Source organism: Pongo abelii, chromosome 3 (assembly GCF_028885655.2).
Source record: "Pongo abelii isolate AG06213 chromosome 3, NHGRI_mPonAbe1-v2.0_pri, whole genome shotgun sequence".
NCBI classification, from domain to species: Eukaryota; Metazoa; Chordata; class Mammalia; order Primates; family Hominidae; genus Pongo; species Pongo abelii.
In genome coordinates, this window is record NC_071988.2 from 199,120,531 (window position 1) to 199,147,639 (window position 27,109).

At 36.3% G+C, this 27,109-nt stretch overlaps 1 long non-coding RNA gene across 1 annotated transcript in view; it reads right to left on the bottom strand.

Moving 5' to 3' along the window:
• Positions 1-3,582: 3,582 nt before the first annotated feature.
• Positions 3,583-27,109, bottom strand: part of LOC134761317 (uncharacterized) — a 60,487-nt gene continuing 36,960 nt past the window's right edge. Inside the window, exons 2-3 of the long non-coding RNA XR_010139822.1 lie at positions 4,196-4,486; positions 3,583-3,825 (exon numbers count right to left, since the gene is read on the bottom strand). This is a non-coding gene — a long non-coding RNA (uncharacterized LOC134761317). The remainder of the gene's footprint in view (positions 3,826-4,195; positions 4,487-27,109) is intronic.

The window sequence follows — 27,109 nt, forward strand, 5'->3', positions numbered from 1 at the left end:
CATTGCAGGCTATATGTTTAGTAAGATGTATTATTTAAAATTTTAACGTTTTAAATTTTTATCTTAAGTTAATACGTAAAATTACCTATAACATAAGCTATGACCCAACTTGACATCCTCCTTCCAGGTAAGAAAGAATCTGCATGAGAACATAGTCAGGGAAGTAAGGGACAGACAGGGAACTGGGGTCATTAGAGTAGTGTCAATTATAGTTTCACCATCCAACTGTGTAATCCCACGCCAATCCATGCCCAGAATCAGGCAAGAAGTGGGAACAAAGTGTATCCTTAGTATTTTGTCCTAGCTAGCACCCATGTACTTTTTTTGTTTGTTTGTTTTGTTTTGTTTTTGAGACAGAGTTTCGCTCTTGTTCCCCTGGCTGGAGTGCAATGGCGCAATCTCGGGTCGTGGCAACCTCTGCCTCCTGGGTTCAAGTGATTCTTCTGCCTCAGCCTCCAGAGTAGCTGGAATTACAGGCATGTGCCACCATGCCTGGCTCATTTTGTATTTTCAGTAGAGACGGGGTTTCTCCATGTTGGCCAGGCTGATCTCAAACTCCCGACCTCAGGTGATCCACCCGCCTTGGCCTCCCAAAGTGCTGGGATTACAGGCATGAGCCACCATACCCGGCCACACTCATGTACTTTTAATAACTTTATTTTTGTTACTGTATCATAAGGCTACATATCAAAACTATAAAAAATGAATAGCTCTGGGGTTTGTATGTACCAGTGCTCAGTAGGAAGAAAGAACAAAGTGTGATTATCTGGAATCATTTAAATTTCTAGACCAGCCCTGTGCATAGAAATATAATGTAAGCCACAGACATGAGCCACAGAGAAAATTTTAAATGTTCTAGTAGCCATCTTAAAGAAAAATAAAAAGCAGCAGGTGAAATTAATTTTAATAGTATATTTCATTGTATCCAATAGATCCAAAATGTTTTCATTTTAACCTGAAATCAATATAAAATTACTAATTGGATACTTATTTTGAAGTCTTTTTAATTGTACTAAGTCTTAAATATCTGGTATATATTTTTAGTTACAGCCCATCTCAATTCAGACTTGCTACGTTTCAAGTATTCAATAGCCACGTGAAGCTGGTGGCCACCACGGTGCAGAGCACAGTTCTAGACCATTATTCTCCCTCCCGTGCAGTACAGCCCACACTATTTAGCCACATTTCTTTTTCTCACTAACCTATACTGTTTCTTAAGGAAGTCCATGCTAATCGATCACTTTGCATACCCAATTAATTGATAACTTTGCATAGCCAATGCACTACTTCGTCTTTAACTCTGCATTAGCTACATCATTTAAATGTTTATGCGGATAAGCAACTCACATTTTGACTTTCAGTTCCCTGATCTCTTCAAATCAAATGCATTTCCTCTCTCTTCAGCTTTAGTCATTCCATCTGAAGACCAGACTATGGACTTTGCATTCAAATGCATCCATTATGGCTCTCAATGCTTATGTCTTTGATATGGTTCGCTCAGACTACAGCCTCCCACACTTTCACTTTCAGTGTGGCCAGTCTCTCATTTTCGCTCTTTGTCGACATTGAGGCCACAGCCCTCTAATCCTCTGTCTACTCCCTCTAGACCCTTTCTTCTTCCTAGTCACATTTATGTACTGAGCAGGGATGGCAGAAGTCCACAGAGCCTGGTCTGAGGATGGTCTGAGGATGGTCTAAGGAACAGATGTCAGCAGAGCTGAAAACCGCCTCTAGGATATGATGTTACCTTAGATCAGGGACTTTGCTGTGTTCTTTGTGTTTCTTGTTACCAGTAGGCCCACGATAGACCTGTTCCACGCCATTTCACTTCAAAGATGCTCGGACATATGTGCATGCTAGGAGCAGCTCAGCTTGGTTCCAAGCTTTGACACTGCTACATGCCTCTGTTGACCCTTCCAGGGTGATTCCATCAGCCTCCATGATTTTAAATAGCATGTACCCTGCTAGCTTCAGTACCAGCATTTCCAGTCCTGTCTTTAGCTTGCATATTTCTTGTCTCTTTCTTGATTTTTCCAGTTGTTATTGTCTTCTCCCTGCTCTTCTCCTCACATTGTCTCCCTTTTTTAATGTCTTTCCTATCAAGTTCAACAAATAGAAAACCGGGAGCTATCTTCCTCCCAGCTTTATCTCTTCATTCCATATATTTAAGCAACCAAATTCTGGTACTTCTACAGAAATCACTCTTGAATTTCTCCCCTGTTCTCTCTATTCATAGTAAGCATCTTAGTTCAGGCCCTGACCTTTATACTATTACAAATAGCATCAGTATTGGTCATCCTGAGTCCAGGTTGCAAACCAGTCGCCACAGTGCTGTTAACATACTCTTGTAAATTGTAAAGCTGATTATCTTATCCTTACGCTTAGAATATTTTATCCACTTTCTATTGAGTATATCAGAGGCTTTCACATGCATCATTTTAGAGCAGAATGATTTTTAGAAATGAAATTAGCAGTGAGTTTAAATATACGAAATAAAGCAAAAGTAGCAGAGAGCCTCACCAGAAATTAAATTTGTAAGAATAGCCCATTGATCCATTTTTAAGATAGACCATGCCAGAAAATGTCTATGACCAACTGAAAGCATCCCATTGATGCTTTAGAAAAAAGGGGAGAGTTAGGAACCCTGGAATCCTCAGAAGAATGAGTGCAGGGTGCATGGACCTATTTTTCCTGAAGATAATGTGTGTTAGGTTTTTTATACTTCTATGGTTTAAATAGAAACTATGATTCTCTCCTAAATCAACTGCTGGGAACTGGAGGGGACTGTGTATCCTAGATCCTTGAGGTGCAATCCTGCCCCACCCTCATGAAGTCAGCTGCTTCTCTGGCAAGGGTTATGAACCATATTTCTGTAATGACAAACTATTTATTTTTAGTTTTTCAACTCTCTTTTAGTAAACCTTGAAATTATTTTATCGTCTCATACTATGAGATTATTTCAAGTTTTGCTTACTCCTTCCAAAGATTTTGAGAAACAGCTATTTTTAGTTTACATAGAGAAGAAAGTCATAGATTCTTAAAAATTATATGTTTTATCTGTCAGCACAATCTTTCACAGTTTTTTGCCTGTATGGATTGATTTTGTTTTTGCTGACTGAACTATCAAAATGGCCCCAACAATTGTGAAAGTATACAAAATTCAATTTCGAATGCATTACTTTTACACAACTATTTCCAGAAAAACAGAAAATGTCCCAATAAATAGTATTTTCAAATGAAAAAGCTAGAGTTTAAATATATATCCTTAAATAGATAAAATTTAAAGAAAAAATTTTATATATACGATTACAAAATTGGGCCAAAGAGATAGATTTTTTTATAGGTTTACATTTATATTGGAAATTCATGCAAATTTTCTAAATAGAGTTCATGACTTTTCGCTGACATTTTCAGTTATGGTTACTATGTTTAAGGAAAATGAAAGCATATGAATGTAGAAGGAGTATGAATATAGACATAATTTCATTTCTTCTGGAATGTTCTTGACAAAATTGAGGTGGAAAGAGAGCAGGAATAGCCTTTCTGAAAGAAATATTTGCTATCCACCTGGTATTTCATTTTAAAAATTTAAAATAAGATCACTTTATTTTAAGTTATTGCTGCTACTGCTGCTGCTGCTGTTGTTGTTGTTGTTGTTGTTGTTGTTGTTGTTATAGCTGTAATCAGTCAGCCCAAAGCAAGAAATTTTGGAAGTTGATAAAGGTTGCGATTTCTTCACTCCAGCTACTTCCTGGTGTACAGAACAACTCAAGATTTGCTGGGAAAAGCTGGGAAACATTGCAAAAAAGCACAGAAATTGTCTCCCTGTGAAAAGAAAAGATCAAGATCCCATTTCCTCTTCCTTCTGAGGTAATACCAATAGAGATGCGTAAGCAGGAAAGTTTAAGATTTTCTCATGGGGCATCTCATCCTGATACAGACCTGAAGCTGACAACCAGGCACAATACCAAAGCCTAGGTTGTTGTGGGGAAGGGCTGCTTGTGGGATCAATATTCCTGAAGACAAAAATCTCTCTGTGTTCAATTTCTAATCTGCTTGCCCAATGCTTTGTGCTTAACAGGCATGCACAAATAATTTTTTTTAGTGTAAAAGTAGGAATTCAGGTATCTAAAAGTATGGAATGACTATAGCTGGATGTAACACTGGAAAAGGAGGATCAAGGAGATTTGCTTACCTTTCCCTTCTCTCAGAGTTACCTTCAACAGGCCTTGCTAGATCAGTAGTAAGATGATGAGACTTGCAGAGCAGTCAGCAGGAGCCACATGCAATACTCTTTGCATGCAATGGTGGTTCTTGCTCCAGATCTTCCTCCCTGTGGTATTTGGAACCAGTACTGCCTTGCACATCAAGCTTCCGTGGCAATGATATTTTCAGGACATTCCTCTGATGCATCCATGCTGTTGGTAGTGATACGTAAAGCTGGACTTCTTATTGGTCAGCCTTGGAGTCTCCAGCTTGGCAACACCTGTTCAAAAATAAGCAACCAGCATCTCATGACACTGTGCTGTCCTCCAGCATCAAGATGATGCTCCTGAATTCTGACAATACCTCTACTTCAGGAGCAGAAATGCCTGAATTATATGATCAACATTCTCAAGTAAATGGGATTATCCCAGGACATGTAGGTTCACATTAATGTAATTAGCAAAAGAACTGTGATCTTTTTGGCCTCTCAAGCTGGTAAAGCAGGAAATCAAAACTCTGTTCATACTCTCATAATGTGAGTTTCATTATTGCGGGAGACCATGCTGTTTATTATGAATTTATCCAAGAAGAGAAAACATACCTGACACAATAGAACATGCTAAAGAAATATACCAACCTTCCCATTTGCCTGGACAAGTTAAATCCAACTCGCAAACCTGAGTTGAGAAATATAATAATAATAAAATCTATATGACGTTTAAGAACAGGTTTATTTGTGATTAGAAAATGACAGAAAATTCAGAAAATTAATTTACCTATCAGTATTCCTTTTATAGCCAATTAATTTAAAATTTTATATTCTGTGCTAGGACGCTAGTTTGTGCTTGTAGAATATACTATATAATCCATAAATAGCCGTGACTTTTTCATTCAAAAAGATTGGGCATTGAGTTTGCTATTGATTTTTCATATTGATTTTAAATAAATATTCTAAAATAAGATATGAGGGTCTTATCCCAAAGAAAATGAATTTTAAACAAAAGCATCAACTATGCCTTGTTTTCAAGAGAAAACCACTGGATTGCAAAAGTAGATATAGTTTTAATATTGGCCCTTAATTCTTCCTGTAACTGTTTGGAAACACAGTGTGCCTGCCATCAGTATCCACGCTATGTGATAAATCAAACAGCAAAATATGTGAATGTGATGTGTCTGTCTTTTAAATGACTATTCTATTTTATTTTCCACATTTCTGTACACAGAGGAAGTAGATAAAATGTCACCTGTAGCTAATCATGAGGACGCATTTTATTGAATACTTCTAGGGTAGAATCTAGGGCATTTTCTGCTGAGCTGCTATCAAGCTGTGTTAGGTACTGGATCTACCAATTACGTTTATGTTAGGTTACTTACAAGGGTAGCAATAAAATAAAACAGTGAGACAAGGAAAGAAGAAATCTCTGTTGCCTTTGCTCCTTGAGTTAGTAAAGGCAAAGAAAAAGTGAAATTCTTGATAGCTGTCTGCACTGAAACATTTCAGCTCAATTCTCTTTCCCAAAGATCAAGCAAAGAAGGCTAATCTTGTTTTCTAGACACTTAACTCTTTTTCTTAGGCATCTTTAGTCCTTATTTTGCCTGAGAGCCTCTTAAAGGGAATATTGTATTTTAAAGTGACTCTTTAGTAATACAAACACAATAGTCCCGAATACATCAGTGTCACAGTAATCGTGTTCAGAAGTTCACACAAGCTGAATACCAGAAAGCTGAATGCCTTTCTTCCCAGTGGCGTGAATACTCACAAGGCATACCATTTTAGTGGCAAATTCACTGCTATTTCATCTACAGAAATGATCACAAGACAACTGCGATAAATGGGAATATGAAAAGATGCATCAAAAGTAAAAATAGGGCCGGGCGCGGTGGCTCATGCCTGTAATCCCAGCACTTTGGGAGGCCAAGACAGGTGGATCACTTGAGGTCAGGAGTTCGAGACCAGCCTGGCCAGCATAGTGAAACCCCGTCTCCACTAAAAATACAAAAATTATCTGGGCATGGTTGCGGACGCCTGTAATCCCAGCTACCTGGGAAGCAGAGGCAGGAGAATCGCTTGAACCCAGGAGGAGGATGTTGCAGTGAGCCGAGGTCGTGCCACTGCACTCCAGCCTGGGTGACAGAGCGAGACTCCGTCTCAAAAAAAGTTAAAAAAAAAAAAGAAAAAAAAAAAAGAAAGAAATGGAAAACATAGCCTTTTCTTAACATTTATCAACATTAGTGTTGTTCTATGAAAATTTAGATTTGGCTTACTTTGCTTATCAGATGAGTATGATAGCCATTTCACTACCAATGTGTTAGGTTTTAGATTCTAGATTAATGGCCCCCAATTCCTAAGTGGCAGAGATGTGCCATCAGACCTCTTAAAAGTCAGCAAACAAGAGAAAGCCATTTCCTCCTGTAAAGCATGTGTCTCTCTATACAACATAGATGAAGAGCCTATTCAATGCTATTATAAAAGATAATTGCCATCTTTACTTAAAGTTGAATGATAAAGTGAAATAAACAATTCATTTGAAAGATTATTAGGACCTCTTTTATCAAAGATCAGAGGCTTTGGATTATGGATACCTAAATTTGAATTCAACCTCTGCTTCTGGTAGATTTTGTGGCTTTAGGAATATTTGTTCCCCTTCTTTAGAAAGTAGGACTCAGGGGAGAGACCAAACTTTGAGGTAATTTAAATGACCACCTGTAAAATTTCTCAGACACCAAAAACTGTTGATCTGTGATTGTTTGTACTTTTATAAATTTTTAAATAGAAATATTGAATCATGTTATATCAAATAAAACATTATTTACTTGGCATAATGATGTTTATAATAGTGTTCTAAAAATTGTCAAATGATATGTAAGATGAGTTATTATTGCTGAAATAACAAATTGAGTACAGTGTCTTGCCTTGGGAGAGCCCAATCTCTCAAAGTCCTGGGTGATGATGTAGCAGAGCAAAGCAATTCTGAATTCTGGGTTTCAGTTGCCTGGGTTTGAATTTCAATTCTGCCACTTGCCATGTGGCAGACATTGGACATGTTACTTAATCTATTTACACTTCACTTGTTTCATCTGCAAATTAGCAATAATTCTTATAAAACTAAATCGTGGGCTGTTCTGAATTAATATTTGTAAAGTACTTAATATGGTGCCCAGCACACAGTAAGTGGTTTGAAAGGGTTAGATAAATATAAAACATTCAACATCAAGATGTCTGGAAACTACCAAAGTGGTACATTTGAATTTTACTGATTCGATTTTAGCCCTAATTCTGAGTTGTTGTGTGGCTATCATCAGAACAGTGTTTAGAGTGAGTTGACCCAAAGCTGTGAGTGTGGGGTAAAAAATGATGGATCAGCAATTTGGGACACATGAGCTGATCAGTGAGAAATGTGGGATCAGGATAAGATGCAAAGTGGCACCATCTGAAACCAAGGATGCAGAAGAGTGTAAGTTTATAAGATAGTTTTGGGGCTGTGACTGAAAAACTACCACTGACCAGTCCTCTGTGCCGGATGTAATGGAGCCAGTAGAACCCCATCATAGCCGTATAGTCACCACCAGGTTGGGATCCCTGCATCTGTTTTGGCCTGATGTACCCCAGCAACTCAGACATCACAACCTAGCTCCTCACTCCTGTCTTGCCTATTTAGATTTAAAGGACCTCCCAGCCTGCGAATCAGACACCACTCTCACTATCAGGTTTTCCTGGCAGAAACCCATAATAGGGGGTAACATTTGAGAAGAATCCTTAAATTCCCTGGAGTACAGACTTGGCCCTTGCCTGCTCACATCAATAATGACACCTCAGTTCTAGGAACTTGTCAAGAAGTCACTATTTTACTTTTGCCAAAATTTTGTTAGAGCAATGAATTTTGTGTTAATGATGTTTGGGAATACTTGTATATAAAATAAGAGTGCTTGATGAGAGGGATGTCTGGAATTGAGCATATGAATGTTTATATGCTGGAAAACTCACTAATTTTGGCAATCAGCTTAATAATTATTTGTGTAAGTTCTGTACAAAAAAATTGGTTTTCTGAGGGTCACAGAAAGCTCTCGTTTTTCTATAGGAGAAAAATGGATACATAGAAATAGAAAATATAACTAATTGAAATAATCATCCATGAAAGTAACTTAGCTTGGCTGGGCGTGGTGGCTCACACCTATAATCCCAGCACTTTGGAAGGCCAAGGCGGGTGGATCACGAGGTCAGGAGTTTGAGACCAGCCTGTCCAAGATGGAGTAACCCTGTCTCTACTAAAAATACAAAAAAATTAGCCGGATATGGTGTTATGTGACTGTAATCCCAGCTACCTGGGAGGCTGAGGCAAAGAATTGCTTGAACCCTGGAGGCGGAGGTTGCAGTGAGAGTGAGCCGAGATCGCACCACTGCACTCTAGCCTGGGCGACAGAGTGAGACTCCGTCTCAAAAAAAAAAAAAAAAAAAAAAAAAGAAAAGAAAAGAAATTAGCTTACTTAGCAAGTCAGGACTGTAGTCCACAAACAAGTAGAGTTCTCTATAAGAATTTAGGTTCTTTATAAAAATTTTATTTATAAAAAATGTAGTCCTAAAGAAAAATTTGGTTTAAAAGTAATTTGGTGTTTTGCTCTTAGATTGAGGGTTATGAATTATGCTGGCAAGAAGATAAAATTGTTTCAAAGCTGGCACAATTTTTATTGTGAAGTTAAGACCTTTCAGCAGAGTGTTCACATTGCTATTTTAGATGTTTGCCTAAAACTAAGGAGTTTGTGGTTTTTATCTGCCACAGAAGTAATATAATCCCAAATCAAATTAAGCTACTGCTATGTTACTTCCTTAGTTTTAAAATTCAATATTCTTGACATTCATGACAGTTCTCTTTTTGAGAACTGATTTTCTGCAGTTCAGTGATACTCCATAATACCTAATAGATGCAAAGGTAAATATGGTATGGGCACATCTAGGCAGTTTGGGCTGAATACAGGAAGAATTCAAGCCCAGAACTAAACCACTGCCTTTCAAAGCTGATGTCATAGAAGGAATGAAGAGAGAAACCAGTCAGTTTATTTTGCCCCTGCCCTGACCTTCTTACACCAACCACCTGGGGTTGAGCCAAACCTCTCAAGTTAAGGACACACTCCTCTATGAGACTGTCCACACTCCAGACGCCAGCTGCAAGTTTGAGGTTCCCCAGGCCACCTTCACTACTGAGCAACCGGCTACAAATTTGGGGGTTTCCATGATCTCTTCACATTTGATTCACTAAATTAACTCACCAAACTTAGGAAAGTGCTGTATTTATGATTATACTTTTATTACACCAAAAGGAAATTAGAATCATCCAAAGGGAGAGACTCACAGGGTGAGGTCTGACAGGGGCCTTACCTGAAGCTTCCATTGTCCTGTCTTTGTGGAGTCCTAGATGGCATTCTATTCAACAGACACTTGTGTGGCAATACTCAAGAGCTGGCAACCAGGGGTTCTCCTGAGCTTCAGTGTCCATGGATTTTATTGGGATTTCATTACATAGGTGTGATTGATTGAATTTTTGGCCATGCTACTCAATCTCTAGCCTTCCTACCTCCCTCAGGGATTAAGCTGTTATTACCCAATTCAAAGGCCCAACCCTCTAATTACATAGTTTATCCTTCTGGTAATCCCATTCTAATTCATCTAATTAGCCTCAACTAAGAGCCCACGATGAGTCATCTTGTTAGTATAAATTATCAGGTGTTATCTGAGGGGCTCACTATGATTAAGAAAGACACTCCTATCTCTTAGGGAATTCCAAGAATTTAAAGGCTATCTATCAGGAGCTGGGGACAAAGATTAGCCAAATTCTTTATCATGCAGCCATATCTAGTTAAAAGTGCCTGAGTTTCTAAAGAAATGGGTTCAATACTTTAATGGTTTTTTTCTTGTCCTATTTCTATTAATAATGGCCTATAATGCTCTCTGACCCCTACATTCTTCTCTAGGTTTCTTAGTAGTGAGGTCTAACTTGCTTCCTTCCTCCTGAGCTCTGAAACTAAGGAGAGAACTCTAGATAATAGAATGGCTGATACTTACAGAAAAGTACCACACAGTAGGTGTCACTCTAAGTGCTCCACACTTGTCTCTCAGTTAAATTATCACAAACGTTCTATGAGATAAGTACTATTACTACCCCTTTATTGGGATCAGATTTCTCTGCATATATCAGATAATAAAAATAAAGCAAGGCTGGGTGCGGTGGCTCACGCCTGTACTCCCAGCATTTTGGGAGGCCAAGGCAGGTGGGTCACTTGAAGTCAGAAGTTCGAGACCAGACTGGCCAACATGGTGAAACCCTGTCTCTACTAAAAATGCAAAAATCGGCCGGATGTGGTGGTGGGCACTTGTATAATCCCAGCTACTCAGGAGGCTGAGGCAGGAGAACTGATTGAACCTTGGAGGCAGAGGTTGAGTGAGCCAAGATTGTGCCAGAGCACTCCAGCCTGGGCGACAGAGTGAGACTCTGTAAAAAAAAAAAAAAAAAAAAAAAGCAGTGACAATACCAACGACAACCAGTAGCTTAAATATATACAGTTTCTTTTCTCACACAGAAAATGTGCAGAGGTAGATAGTCCATGATGGACAGAGAACATATTTTTCCCCTGCTCCTGTTCTACCCTTCATTGCCCTTCACTGTACATACCAATATAGCTGTTCTACCTCCAGCATCTATACAGAACAGCTATTTATAGTGAAGCTATAAATAGAATAGCTAGCATTCTATTTATTGCATCAGAAGATGTCAGTGACTTCTCCATTTAAAGAGACTTTCCCAAAGGGCCATGCAGCATGCATACATACCTCTGACTCCCTGACTTACCCAGCAACTTGCAGTCCTGCAAGCTCCGTTTATGGTAAGTGCTCTATACAGGGGTGCCATTTTTAAAATTGTTTAGACTTTATTTTTAATGCACCTTTTCTATGTTTAGATACACATATATTTACTATTGTGTTCCAGTTGCCTACAGCATTCAGTGCAGCATCATGCTGTACAGGTTTGTAGCCTAGGACCATAAGCTATGCCATATAGCCTAGGTGTGTAGCAGGCTATGCCACCTATGTTTGTGTAAGTACAACCTATGATGCTCACACAACTATCAAATTGCCCAATGATGCATTTCTCAGAATGTATTCCCATAGTTAAATGGTGCAGGATTGTATTCTAAATGTCCAGTTTTCAACAAAAAATATGAGGCATATGAAGAAAAATGCAAATATGGCCCACGCACAGAAAAAAACAATTAATAGAAACTGTCCTCAGGAAGCCCAGTTATTATGTGGAGATTTCAAAAAGTTTGTGAAAAAATGGAATTAAAAGATAAAAATAAAAATAAAAATTATAAACTTTATTTCTCAACATAATAAGCTCCATCAAGTTCAAGACACTTTTATAAGTGATGATACCAGCCATTTAGTTCATACTTAAAGAATTGAGGGTCCTGGGAATTTAACCATATAAATGCAGTCTTTTTACATATTAACTGAAAAAAATGGATGTTCTTTACAGAGATTTTTAAAGATTAGGAAACAAAGAAATGTCAGAAGGAGGCACATCAGGACTGTAAGGTGGATGTTTAATGACTTTCCATTGGAAGTCCAGCCATATTGCCCTTGTTTGATGAGAGGATTGAGCAGGACCATTGTTGCAGGGGAGGACTTTCTGGTGAAACTGTTCTAGGTATTTTTCTGATAAAGCTTTGGCTAATTTTGTTTAAATACTCTCGTAACAAGCAGATGTTATTGTTCTTTGGCCCTCTAGAAAGTCAACAAGCAAAATTCCCTGAGCATTCCCCAAAAACTATTGCTGTGACCTTTGCACTTGACTGACCTGCTTTTGCTTTGACTGGACCACTTCTACCTTTTGGTAGCCATTACTTTGTGCTTTTTTTTCAGGATCAAACTGGAAAAGCCATGTTTCATCTCCTGTTACAATTTTTCAAAGAAATTCTTCAGGATGTTGATACCAGTTGTTTAAAATTTCCATTGAACGCTCTGCTCTTGTCTGCAGCTGATCTGTTCACAACAGTTTGGCACCCATCAAGCAGAAAATTTGTTCAGTTTTAAATTTTTTCAGCCAGAATTGTGTAAGCAGAGCAAATTGGGATGTTGATGGTGTTGGCTATTGTTTCCCCTGATAATTATCAGTCCTCTCCAACTGGACATGAACAAGATGAATTTTTTTCTTGCAAATTGATGTGGATGGTCTGCTGCTGCAGGCTTCATCTTCAACATCATCTTGTTCCTTCTTAAGCTGAGTTTGTTCCTTCTTAAACTGAGTTATTCATGGTAAAATGCTGATTTGTTTGGAAAATTGTCCCCATAAACTTTTCATAAAGCATCAATGATTTACCGTTCTTCCACCCATACTTCACCATAAATTTGGTGTTTGTTCTTGCCTCAATTTGAGCAGAATTCATAGTGCTCTGATAGTGACTCTTTTTAAACTGATGTCTTATTTTTCCTGGTGCTTCAAAATTATCCTGTTCAGACATGTTAGTATGAGTTTATTTTGTTACCAAAATTTTTTTTGAAATCCATGCATACTTTATAGGTTTTTTTCTATAATATGCCTTTTTGAAGACCTCTCACATATATGGACTTCAAATCATTTATTTTAAATGTGTTAAAAGAAATAAAGGAATCAGTGGCTAATGCACCAAAGGAGATCATGAAAATAATGTCACACCAAATGGACATCAATGAAGAGACAGATTATGAACAGGACCCTAATAGGAAAGTACAATAATTGATAGGAAAAGTTTGCTAGAAAGACTAAATAGCAGATTTGAACAGGCAATGGAAAGAATCAGAGAGCTTGCGTATCAATCAAGTGAGATTGCTCAGTCTGAGTAACAGAATTAAAAAAGGAATGAAAAGTGAAGAGAGCCTAAAGACCTATGGGATACCGTCAAGCATATCAACATAAGCATAATGGGATTTCAAGAAAAATAAGAGAGAGAAAGGGGGCAGAATCAATATTTGAAGAAGTAATGGTGGAAAACTAAGACACATTATATGCAAACTATCAAAAACCAAAGTCAGAGAAGATTTTGAAAATAGCAAGAGAAAAGCAGTTTGTCACCAACAAGCAGTTTGTCACCTACAAGGGATGCTTAATATGAGAATAACTTCTGATTTTGCATGAAAATCTATGGAAGCCAGAAGACAATGAGATGACATATTCCAAGTGCTGAAAGAAAAAAATAATTCTATATTGGGTAAAATTATCCTTCAAAAATAAAGGGGGAAATCAAGATATTTTCAGATAAATGTAAAAATGACAGCATTCATTGCTAGTAACTTTCTTGCTCTGCAAAAATGCTAAAGGGAGTCCTTTAGGCTGAAATAAAAGAATGCTATACAGTAACCGTTTTTTTCCTATCTAACTTAAAAGACAACTGCATAAAGCAATGGTTGTAAAACTATATTGAAGGCACACTGCATATTAATACGTAATTTGTGATAATATCAACAAAGTAGGGAGATTGAGTGGTATAGGAGCAAAGCTCTTATAAAATTGAAATTAAATTGGTATTAATCTAAACTAGATTGAAGTCAAAATTTGAACTAGATTGGTATTTGTTTGAACTAGATAAAATCAGGGAGAGTGATGCCTCCAGCTTTATTCTTTTTGCTCAAGACTGTATTGACTATTTGGGGTTTTTTGTAGTTCCCTTTGTAGATCCATATGAATTTAAGGATATTTTCCCACTTTCGTAAGAAATAACATTGCAATTTTGATAGGGATTGCATTGAATTTTGCATATCACTTTGGGTAGTAGGGACATTTTTTCAATATTAATTCTTCCAATCCATGAGCATTTGATATCTTTTCATTTATTTGTATTTTCTTCCATTTCTTTCATCAGCATTTTAGAGTTAACAGATATTTTGCCCCCTTGGTTAAGTTTACATCTAAGTATTTATTGTAAATGGGGTTTTTCTCTTAATTTTCTTTTCAGATAGCCCATTATTAGCATTTAGAAATGCTACTATTTTTGTATGTTGATTTTGTATCCTGCAACCTTACAAATTTTTTATCAGGTCTAAAAGTTTTATGATAGAGTCTTTAGGGTTTTTTATATATAATATCATGTTACCAAAAAATAGAGACAATTTCATTTCTTCCTTTCCTGTTAAAATGCCTTTTATTTCTTTCTTTTGCCTAAGATCTGGCTAAGTATTCCACTAAATCAACTCAAAATGATGAAAAACTTAAATATTCAGGTCTTACCTGAAACCGTACAATTACTAGAAGAAAACATAGGAGAAAAGCTTCATGACATTCTTCTACGCAATAATTCTTTTAAAGATATGACCCTAAAAGCACAGGCACCAAAAGCAAAAATAGGCAAATGGGATTACATCAAACTAAAGGCTGCTGCACATCAAGAAAAACAAATAACAAAGTGAAGAGAAAATCCACAGAATGAGAATAAATACTGGAAAATCATGCATCTTATAATGGGTTAATATTCAAAATATGTAAGGAATGCAAGCAACTCAATAGCAAGAAAATATATAACCTGATTTAAAAAATGGGCAAAGAACCTGAACAGACACTTCTCAAAAGAAGAAACACAAATGGCCAATAGGTACATGGAAAAATGCTCAGCATCACTAATTATTAGGGAAATCCAAAATAAAACCACAATGAGATATCACCTCAGACCCATTGGAATGGCTTTTATTAAAAAGAGGAAATAAAACAAGTGATAGGGAGAATGGGGAGAAGAGAGCTCATACATTTTTGGTGAAATTGTAAATTAGTACCTTTTATGGAAAATGGTATGGAGGTTCCTCAAAAAGCAAAAAATAGAACTACTATATGACCCAGTAATCCTGCTTCTGGGTATCTATCCAAAGGAGCTGAAATCAATATGTCAAAACGATATCTGTACTCTCGTGTTTATTGCAGCCTCATTCACAATAGCCAAGATACAGGAACAATGTAAGTGTCCATTAATGGATGAATGGATAAAGAAAATATGGTAAATATACACAATGGAGTAGTATTCAGCCTCTAAAAAGGGAGAAATTCTGTCATTTGCAACAACATGGGTGAATCTGGAGGACATTATGCTAAATAAAATAAGCCAGAAACAGAAAGACAAAGATCATCTGATCTAACAAAGTTATGGAATTGGAGAGTAGAAGAATAGTTACCAGAGGCTGGGGGTAGGGTAGGGATAAAGAGAATAGGGAGTTGTTGATCAAAGGGTTCAAAGTTTTAGATTGATAGGAGGAATCGGTTTTAAGATCTAGATCTATTCCACTGTAGGGTGGCTATAGTCAATAATAATGTATTATATATTTCAAAATAATTTAGAGAGTAAATTTCAAATGTCTCACCATAAAAAATGATAAGTAAGTGAAGTGATGGGCATGTTAACTAGTTTGATTTAATCCTACCGTACTGTATACATATATTAAAACATCACATTGTACCCCATGAATGTACACAATTATGATTTGTCAATCAAAAATTTCTAAAAATAAATCCAATAATATATGCAATATATATACAATTGTTTAGCCATATGTGAAAAAATGAATTTGGATGACCACCTCACACCATTTTACAAAAATTAACCCTAAAAGTGTCAAATAATACGTTTTAATTCTTATGTAGGAATTAAAGCTATACAATTCTTAGATGGAAACATAGGTGTAAATTTTTGTGACCTTGGATTAGGCAATGGTTTCATAAATATGACACCAAAAGCACATGCAACAAAAGAAAATAATAAATACATTGACTTCATAAAACATTAAAAACTTTTGTCAAACAAAGGACATTATTAAGAAAGTGAAATGACTACCTTTAGAACGGGAGAAAATATTTGCAAATTATATATCTGCTAAAGGTCTAATATCTAGAATATAAAAAGAACTTCTACAACTCAACAATGAATGGCCAAATGACTCAATTTTTTTATATGAGCAAAGGACTTGAACAGATAATTATCTTAAGAAGTCCTGCACGGCCGGGCATGGTGGCTCATGCCTGTACTCCCAGCACTTTGGGAGGCCAAGGCGGGCAGATCACGAGGTCAGGAGATCAAGACCATCCTGGCTAACATGGTGAAACCCCGTCTCTACTAAAAATACAAAAAATTAGCTGGGTGTGGTGGCGGGCGCCTGTAGTCCCAGCTACTCTGGAGGCTGAGGCAGGAGAATGGTGTGAACCCGGGAGGCAGAGCTTGCAGTGAGTTGAGATTGCGCCTCTGCACACCAGCCTGGGCGACAGAATGAGACTCAGTCTCAAAAAAAAAAAAAAAAAAAAAAAAGTGTGGTATATATATATATATGCAATGGGTTATTATTTAAGCATAAGAAGGAGTAAAGTACTGATACATGCTACCACATGGATGATCCTTGAAAACATTCACTTGTGCTAAGTGAAAGAAACCAGATGCAAAGAGTCACATATTGTATGATTTTGTTTATATGAAACATCTGGAATAGGAAAATCCAGAAAATAGGTAAATTCAAAGAGGCAGAAAGTATTACTCATGGGGTGAGGGGAGGAGGAATGGGGAATGACTCCTTGATGGGTAAGTGCCTTCTTTTTGGGGTGATGGAAATTATCTGGCATTAGATAGTGGTATATTTTGAGTATTATGTAAGCCACTGAAATTATATACTGTAAAATGGTTTAAATGGTGAATTTAAGTTATGTGAACTTTATATCCAGTTTTTAAAAAAAGATCTTGCTCAGAAGAAACATCTTTGCTCCAGGACATCCATCTACCTTCTCAGTCCAAGGCTCTCACCAGCTTCTTTTACATTTTCCCAGGAATATTATAACTTTTGAGAAACAAACTCCTTTTTTAAACATCGCACTGGTAAAAAATCAAGAAAGTGAGAGTTCCATGTTTTGCTTTTAATCGGTATAAGGTATATTGTGAAGATAAACTCAATTTGAATAATTCTGAATAAATTAGTGGAAAATAATGACCTTATTGTTGGTTAAGTGCAGGGAAAATAAACTATTACGTTTGGATGAACTTAGGCTTTTCCTTGTGAAGGTTGCCAGACTAGCTATTATTAATGTACTGTAACTTCCACAAGGTTTCTTTCTTCTGGTGAAAGATTTTTTTTTTTTCCATTTTCTGATCAAAGCACTCCACTTGACAACATTCAAAAATGAGTGTGCCTGTGCCTTCTCCAAAACACCTTTGGTATGTCGGTGAGACCTCGTCATCCTCTAGTGGCTATATTCAAAAGTTACATTCCACATAGATGTCCACTTGAGCTTTAGCCAGTAGATACCGTCCCCAGCGCTCACCATGATACTCTGAGCAGTTTCTTCTGGATGACTTCCAGAGCGTCACAGCTCACGTGAACTGAGACTACTCTGCTTTAACTCCATTCTAATGGAATGAAATACTCTGTTCTTCTTTTCTTTCTCACTGTTTCTATTCTCTTTGCACCATCTCATATGCCAAAATATTCTGTAGAATATTTATATTCTATTTTGAGCTACAACAGTCACTATTATATAGATTCCTAATACACGTTTCTCAATATTTAGAAAAAGTGATAATCATAATAGTGTAAAATATTCCAGTCACCGAGTATGTACTATGAAAACATTTTCTCCTTACACCAAACAGCCATAGCAGGGTTTTGTTTTGTTTTGCTTTGTTTTGCTTTATTATCCGACATGTAGTCTCTTCAAACAAAAGTGTATTTTAGATCCCACAAATAAACGTATTGAGACATCAAGAAACAGGTAATAATTTATAAAATTTTGAACTTGCACTTACTTTTTTTACTGATTCCAACCAAGAAAAGAGTAATGCAAATGTAAATCCCTTTAAAAATTCTATCATGAAGACAGAAATAGCTGCTGGATTTAAAATCTAATTTATAATGTAGTGATAAGAATAATAATGTTAAATGTCATATGACTATGTAGAAACAGCATGTAGTTTCAAGCAACTAATGAGCTCTTTTGGAAATAAATAATTCTCTTTTGGATAAATAAATGTTCTCTTTTGGAACTAATTCAATATTATCTTTTAATACCTGAAGCAGAGGGGTACCAGAATATTGCTGCAAATATCTGGGGGCAAGACTTTTGTCCAATATTAAACATGTCTGTAATATAAATATATTCTTTAAAAAATTATCTGTTTTTTTATAGGAAGGAACTGTGTTGTATATTTATTTCAAATATTCTATACTTAAAACTGCTGTTATAGGAATATTACAGGAAATATTTCTGTGTGGTCAAAAGAAGGCAAATTAGGTATAAAATTTGCTTGGATGTATTAACTTGAGCTTTGGAAAGAGCCAGGAAAGACATTGAGATTTTTTTTGCAGCTTTCCAGTCTTTCCGCCTTTCTCCTTCCCTTGTAGCTGTAGGACTGCCTCTCCCCACTCCTCACACCAATTTTGCTGTCCTGCTGGGAACCCTCTTCAGAGAGAACAAGATAGATAGATAGATAGATAGATAGATAGATAGATAACAGAGAGATAGATAGATAGATGCTATTGTAAATAACATTCTACTGTCTCTTTATTAAATACCACGTTCCCAATTATTTATGTGTAAATTATCTGCAGTGTCTGTTAATAGTCTGAATTTCTCACTCTTATTGCACTTTATTGTCTTGGTAGACTGGGATCACCATCAGAGTACAATTACCTCCAGGACAGGAAGATAGGTCAAATTTAATACAATGTGATTGCATAAGTGTGAGTGGATTTTTCCTTGCTATTGATCAATTTCACTAGCTAAGATATTTGATATTTGTTTCATAATGCTAAAAATATGTGCAAATATTCTCTTTTAGCAACACATTTATTGTCAGCCCTCCATATCTGTGGGTTCCACATCTGTGGATCCAACCAACTGCAGTTTGAAAATATGTTTTAAAAATGGATGGTTGCATCTGTACTAAACATATATAGTATAGACTTTTTTTAACTAACAATTCCCTAAGCAACGCAGTATAACTATTTACATAGTGTTTACATCATATTAGGTATTATAAGTAATCTAGAGATAATTTAAAGTATATGGGAGGATGTGCATAGTTTCTATGCAAATACTACATCCTTTTATGGGGACTTAGGCATCCGTGGGTTTTAACACCTGTGAGGGGTCCTGAAACCAATTCCCCAGGGATACTGAGGGACAACTATATTCTCTATTACTTCCTTTGATGAGGTTACTGACCTCCACTGATAAATTCTCATGCATGTGTAATGGACTTAACTCAAATGTTTTTGTAAACATATAGTATTCGTGAGCAATTTCTATGGGTTTTATTTTTGCTGTAAGTTGGATCACTCACTAGACTGTGAGCTACTTAATGTCTTATACATCTTTATAGTTTCTGTGTTGCCCACAGTAGGTAGTCAATATTTGCTGAACAGAAGTTAAACATTTTTTAATCACTATATATGATATTTCTGTGGCATAAATGGGTTTTTAATGTGCTAAAGTTTCATATGCTTAAAAATGTGTTCAAAAGAAAACTATCTTTGTGTCAAAAAGATTTATACAGTTTGCTTTTTAAAGTCTGTGTGAATGAACCAATACTCTGTCTTATGTCACAGCTGGGCACTCCAATTCACCCCTTTAAGTCCAGCACTGCTAATTCCCTGACTAGCTTCCCTAGGAAAGGATATTCTTTTAAGTCTGGTGCTATGCTGTAAACACACTCCTGTTTATTCCAGCTAATGAGAAACAGGCTGTCTGGAAATGTGTCTCTGAGGAAAATACTGAGCAAATCTTTAGAAAATAAAGCTCTCCAGATTGATTGAAAAGACAACATTTGGTAACATGGTGCAAGCAAAACTATAATATCAAGCTCAAAAGAAGGCAAATTAGGTATAAACTTTGCTTGGATGTGTCAACTGGAGCTTTGCATCTGTCCGATCTCGCCCCTTTCTCCTTCGCTTGTAGCTTTAGGATTGCCTCTCCCACTCCTCACACCAACTTTGCTGTCCTGCTGAGAACCCTTTTCTGGTCTTGTTATCTTTCTTTAAGATCAGCCAAGCTGTCTCTTCCTCTTTTTCTTCTGGTAATAAGGTGTCTAATAGTTTATAGCCTTTTAATCTAATGGCTCTTCCTGTGGACAGTTTCAAATCTCTTCTTTAGATACTTGCATTTGAAAAGCCACTAACTTTTGAAACATAGTTGTTATTATCAAAAAGTTTTGTAGGACTGTGCCTTACTGAGCATTGATTTTTGTACTTGGAGAATAGTTTTATCAAAAATATAAATTATTTCACTTATTCACTTAGGGTAAAATGCCTAACAGTAGACAAGTGACAAGACTTAAAAAAAAAAAAAAAGCAGTTTCTCATCAAATTCTAAATCTCTTGAATCTCTCGTTTTCATAATTCTTCAACTCCTTGAAAGCATATGAACTGCTTATTGGTCATTAACTTATTTGTAAATGCAAGTGGAACTCCCATTTTAAATACATCCCCATTGATTCTAAACCATACTCTAAATTTGTCTGTGTTGCCCATTCCCTTCCAACTTTAGCCATCGCTGAAACTTCAATTGCTTTCCTGATGCTACCAAAAGAGCAGTATCATCAGTGACCCCTCACTAATCATGTAATCTTCCTTCAGAAAGCATTTATGTTTTTTGTTATTTTCCTATAAGAAGAGAAGAAAGTCTGTTTTGGACTTCGTTCAGCCAACACTATCAGGCAATTTCCACTAATGAAAAATGTCATGAGCCATGACAGAAAAGTTTTACTACTTTAAGAATTTTTTCCATTTCATAGCCAAAGAATATCTGAATTTTGGAGATAACACATAGATATAGAGTTTTAGGTTCTACAAAGAACTAGGGTACAGAAAAATAACTTGGTCATTTCCCCAGGAAATACTCCGACTACCAATACCACAACGACTCCTAACACCACTACTGTAACAATTTCACATTTCACAGTATTTTCCCTCTCCATAGCTTCAATTGCAGCCAACATGGAATCCAAAGAGAACCAGAACTTTCGTTGTGAGAATGTTTTACACTTATTCCATTTACACTTAACACTTAATCATAAAAGTAGAACAGGTAATCTCAATGATATTTCATTGGAGGCTCTAAGAGGCTAAATGAATGACTTGATTAAGTTTACCAGGTTTATAGCAGAAATCTAATATGTCTACATTTCTGACCTACAAATGGCCAATGGGTCCAAATTTATGGGCCATAGACCTTCTTTAACATAGGCAACTTTAAAGTAAGTTCTATAGACTTACTTTAAAGAGGTTCATATCTACATATATATATATTATAAACGACATAAATATTACAATAATATCTTTATATTTTTCAATGTGATAAAATACAAATTAACTTTTAAATTTTATTGGATTTAGAGTGTATTTTTATTATATATTTCTTAGGCAATGATTAAAAATAAAGTTACTACTACTATAGTGTCTGGATTCTTTTTTAATGTTAATGAAAGATTTTCATACCAAAAAATGTTGGGAACCCCTGTACTAAATTATGATTCAGGTTGCTGTATTTAATTATGATTTGGGTCTCTGGGCCACAAATAAAGCTAGGAGAAGAAAAGAACTTATCTATGAAGAAAGCAAAGCTTCTTTTGGTTTTCTATCCACCTTTTCTGTAGCTTTTATTCCTATCTGTCACATCCTCACCCCGTACATGTCTCTCTTTCCCCTTCCATCAGGAAAAACAAACAAACAAAAAAACCTCATGATGTTTATGGAAGCTACATGTGTTTCTACTAACAATATTTATTGAATGTCTATTGTGGATGTGGTAATGTGCTATACACCTTATACACATCAACTCATTTTATTCTGACATCAGCCATATAAAATGGATATTATTCGTCATATGTTGCAGATGAAGAAACTGAGGTTCAGAAATATTTACCCTTCAAAGTCACAAAACTGATGAATTGCAAATTCATGATTCAAAATCATGGCTGACAAATCCCAATGCCTGCATTCTTTCAAAGGTAAATATTTGAATTTTTACATTTTTAAGGCTCAGGTATGAAGTTAAATAACTTAGGTCATTCTAGAATATAGGGTTTCATTTTGCTATTTTAAAGTAGCATCTGTTCTTTGAACATAGAGGTTGTGTCTTCTTTGTTCACCTGTCAATCTTCAGCACATAGCAAAATGTCTGGCATATACCAAATGCCCAATGAAGGCTTTTTAAATCCTTTCTCATTCTTTCCACTTTCTACATTCAGTTAATCATTCTCTCTCAAAAATGTCTCTCAAATTTTACTTCTCTTTATTTCTATTGCCACTGTATTTGTATAAGTTCTTGTTGTGAACAGAATCATGTCCACCAGAATTCATATGTTGAAGGCTTAACACCCAACATGACTATATTTTGAGATAGGGCCCTTAAAGAGACAATTAACATGTAAATAATTGAGTGTGTGGTAGTTAATAAAGAGCCAGTAGAATATTAGTTACAATAGCATGCACCACATATACATCTTGCTCTCTTTGGGTTTACACACAATTACTTACTCTCCTATCCGTGTAACTGCAACAGTAAGTATTGAAATTTGGGTCATAAGGGTGGGGCCCTAACCCAATATGACAGATGTCCTTATAAGAAGACGAAAAGACACCAGCAATGCATGCACAGAGAAAAGGCCATCTGAGGACACAGCGAGAAGATGGCCATCTGCAATCCTAGGAGAGGCGTCCCAGAATAAACCACCTTTAAATCGATTTCAAACCTATTGTGGAATTATTCATGCTAAATATGCCATAGTGTTTATATTTCTAGGCCAACATGATAAGCATATTAAAAATGACTCCAAAGCAGATCACAAGTAGAATCTAAATTATTGACTGGTTTGCTTTTTAGAAAATTATGTAGCAATTCCCTCACTTAGGCAAATTTAATTTTAGGCTACTTTGCATGGTTTCCAACTGTAACTTTCCACGGGAAAAAAAATACAGGAAAATGGGCATGATATACTTAACATCGCTGAAAATGCATAATGACTCCACCTTTCCCAATATTAGTCAAATGTTACATTCCTAAGAACTTCATTTCTTGAATCATCAAACTTTGTTAGTGAAGACCTAGGTATGGAGGTTAAAAATTGTTTTTACAATTATTAGGCTACAAATAGTTATTACATAAAATTTGTAGATGCAATAGAAATTTTCTTGCCAAATATTTAACTAATTTGACTATAGTGTAAAATCTTCTTATAGTGGATGATCTGATAATTCTTTGCTCACTGAGGACAGCAGCGTAGGAGTAAAATTTTAGTTATTTTTAAGAACCCATTTCTTAAAATGTATGGCATGAATTGTACTCATTACTTCCAGCTTCAAGTATTCCACCAGAATTACTCTGTTTCTTTGTTTGTGGTATAATCATGGGAAGTTCACCTAAGGGCAGAGTGGTAAGTGTAGAAAATCCTGGTTTGTTGTAACACATGGGGACTATATTTGGCCTTCCAATAAAGGATTACTTGGTCTAAAGTTTTAGCATGCAGCATCTAGTATTCAGGATAAAACATCATGTTTTTTCTTAAAATCCTGGTCAAAGTTCTGGTCAAATAGCATACTAAATTTTTTTTTTTTTTTTTTTGCCCAGGCAAAACTGCATTGTCATTGTGTCAGTGATATCCAGTTACTACCTTGTTAATAGCCTATACCCTCTAGTAGGCTTAAAAAAAAAAGGTCTTTGTAGGGTGGGGATACAGATGAACATAAATTATAATTAATTAACAGGCCACAAGGATTGCCATGAAAATAATAGCTTCCTGGGTCCTTCAAATCTAATCTACCATCAAACTTTCAGAGTCAAAGCAATCTCTTTGACAGCCACTTGAGTTAATTTGAAATTAGATAAATGGGGAAAGCATAGAAGCTTTCCTTTTATTGAATATAAATTAACTTCTAAGACATGGAAAAATAACCTTTCCTGTGATTTTGTGATTGGTGATCACATTGGAAAATTGTTCAAAGGTATTAAAAATACTAATTCAATAATGGATAATCTTTTACAGCTTTTATTTTTAGTGTCCCTTGGAGAACCCAATTCTTTAATTACTCTTAAAGAAGAAACACCTTTTCATAATCCTTAATTTAGGTTCAATAGAGCAACAACAATCATTGGATCAAGACAAGTCTAGGTTTAAATTCTGTATTTTTAACTTGTAGTAACCGCTGTAGATGCCAAGTTTCCCTTCATAAAACTAGGGTAGTACAGGCTCACTATCCCTTATTCACAATTCTGAAACCCCTAAACCACTAGAAGCCATTTTTTTCTTACTTTGCAGAAAAACCTGATGTGACCCAAATCCATTATCTGAAAACCTGACTAGCACTGATGTGAGGCTACTTACAGCCTTTACTTATTCTATCCTGTGTAGATATGCATACATTTCACTGAGGAAGTATTAATGTTGTTTACCACAGAAAGACACCCCAGGCCTAAAACCCAAAGATTTCGGAATCCTGAGACATATTTAGCCGGAAGGATTTTATATAAGGGATGATTCATATGCAGAGTAAAAAAGCAATCAATATTAATTAGTAATGCTTGACCCAAAGTAGATTTTTTCAACAAACACATTGTTTCCTGTTCCTTCACAGACAAATGTTCTGTGCAAAATTATATTAGTGTTAAATGATCCACTTATTGCCTTACCTCCCCAATAAATGTGTGATGACATCTTTAAAAAAAAGAATAATTTTGGTTCAGATCTGTAAGATATAACAAACTGTAATTATGATTTTTGGAATGATTCCAACACAATATTACAGTTTTTTTAAGGCCATGCCATGGACAACTTCTTATTGTCTTACCTCACTGGGCACGCCCAGTGCTGGCCGTGTATTGTGACTTCCACAGACAGGAAGGCCACTAGGATACTGAAATGCTAGAAATAACTCAAAAATAAAAAATAAACACCAGCAGTAAAAAGTTAGACAATGGAGAAAATGATTTAGAAGGAAAGCCTAAATATTTTAAGTCACTGTTTGACTATGAAAATGGGTAAAGAGAATGGCATATTCAGAAAGTATCTAAACCAAAGTCAGTGAGAGAACTACTCAATATGACACTAGAGTGAATAACCTTAAAGGAATGTTATTCTCATTTATCAATTCAAGGTGACGACAGGACCAGTTCATCATTTCGATTTCAAGATTTACTGTTTTCCAAGAGTATCTTGGCTATTGCCTCGTTCTCATGAGTCTCTAAATACCGTTCACTAAGCCCAAATTAATTGTCTGAAGGCACATAGTGAAGCAGTAATACTGGTTAGCAATGTTTGTTTCATCAATGAAGCTACTGCTCTTTCCATAAGTATGAGTAATAGGTTAAAAATGTGCAAAGGGAAACTTGGGAAGTCTGAGGGATTTTCCAACTCCAACAACCAATTCTCTGATTCTCTGGACACCAGCTGGGTGTATAACAACTCAGTTCAATTCTGACACCCAGAGTTAGCTCAGATCCCACAGCTTAAAGGCTCGGTCCCACAGGACTACCCCCACTTCAGGTGTCTGTCATAAATCCTGGGCCTCCAGTACTTCTGACCAACTGGCTATAAATTCAGGATTCTCCTGATCCCTTCCTAAGGTTTGGTAATTTGCTAGAATGCCTCACAGAACTCAAGAAGACGCTTCTCTTGTGTTTACTGGTTTATTATAAAAGATACAAATGAACGTCCATATAAAGAGATACATAACGTGAGGTTCAGAAGGGTTTCCAAGCAGAGGCGCTTCCATCTCCATCTTCCATGGGTGGACAAGTTCACTAATTCTAAAGCTCGTTGATTCCTGTTATTCAAGAGTTTTTATAGAGCTCAGTCTCCAGCCCTTCTTGCCTCCCTAAAAGTCAAGGGTGGGGCTGAAAGTTTCCACCCTCTAATCACTTGGTCTTTCTGGTAACCAGCCCCAACCTGAGGCTATGTAGGGATCCCATCCAAAGTCAACTAATTAGCATACATTCTGCTGTGGAAAGGAGCTCTTTATGCATAAAACAAGACTGTCTTATCAGGGAAATTTCAAGAGTTTTAGGAGCTCTGTGCTAGGCACTGGGACAAAGAACAAATATATTTCTTCTTTTTTTTTTTCTTTTTTTTAAATTATACTTTAAGTTTTAGGGTACATGTGCACAACATGCAGGTTAGTTACGTATGTATACATGTGCCATGTTGGTGTGCTGCACCCATTAACTCATCATTTAACATTAGGTATATCTCCTAATGCTATCCCTCCCACCTCCTCCCACAAATATATTTCTTATTACACTACAGTAGTTCCCCCTGCCCCTTATCTGTGGTTTTACTTTCCATGGTTTCAGCTACTTGTGGTCAACCACAGTTTAAACATAGTAAACGGAAAATTACAGAAATAATTAATTTTAAGTTTTAAATTGGACATCCTTGAATAGTGTGATGAAATATTGCACTGTCCCTCTCCAGCCCACCCAGAACCAGAATCATCCCTTTGTCCAGAGTACCCATGCTCTATATACTGCCTGTTAGTCACTTAGTGACTGCTTTGACTGTCAGATCAACTGTTGGCAGTATCATCGCAGTATTTGTGTTAAAGTAACCCTTATTTTACTTCACAGTGGTCCCAAAATTCAAGGCTAGTGAGCTTGGATTTGCCAAAAGAAGCTGTAAAGTGCTTCCTTTAAGTGAAAAGGTGAAAGTTCTTGTGTTAGTCCATTTTTGCATTGCTAAAAAGAAATATCTGAGACTGGGTAACTTATTAGAAAAGAGATTTAATTGTGTCATCCTTCTGCACACTGTACAAGAAACAGTACTAGCCGGGCACAGTGGCTCACGCCTGTAATCCCAGCACTTTGGGAGGCCAGAGCGGGCAGATCACTTGAGGTCAGGAGTTTGAGACCAGCCTGGCCAGAGATGG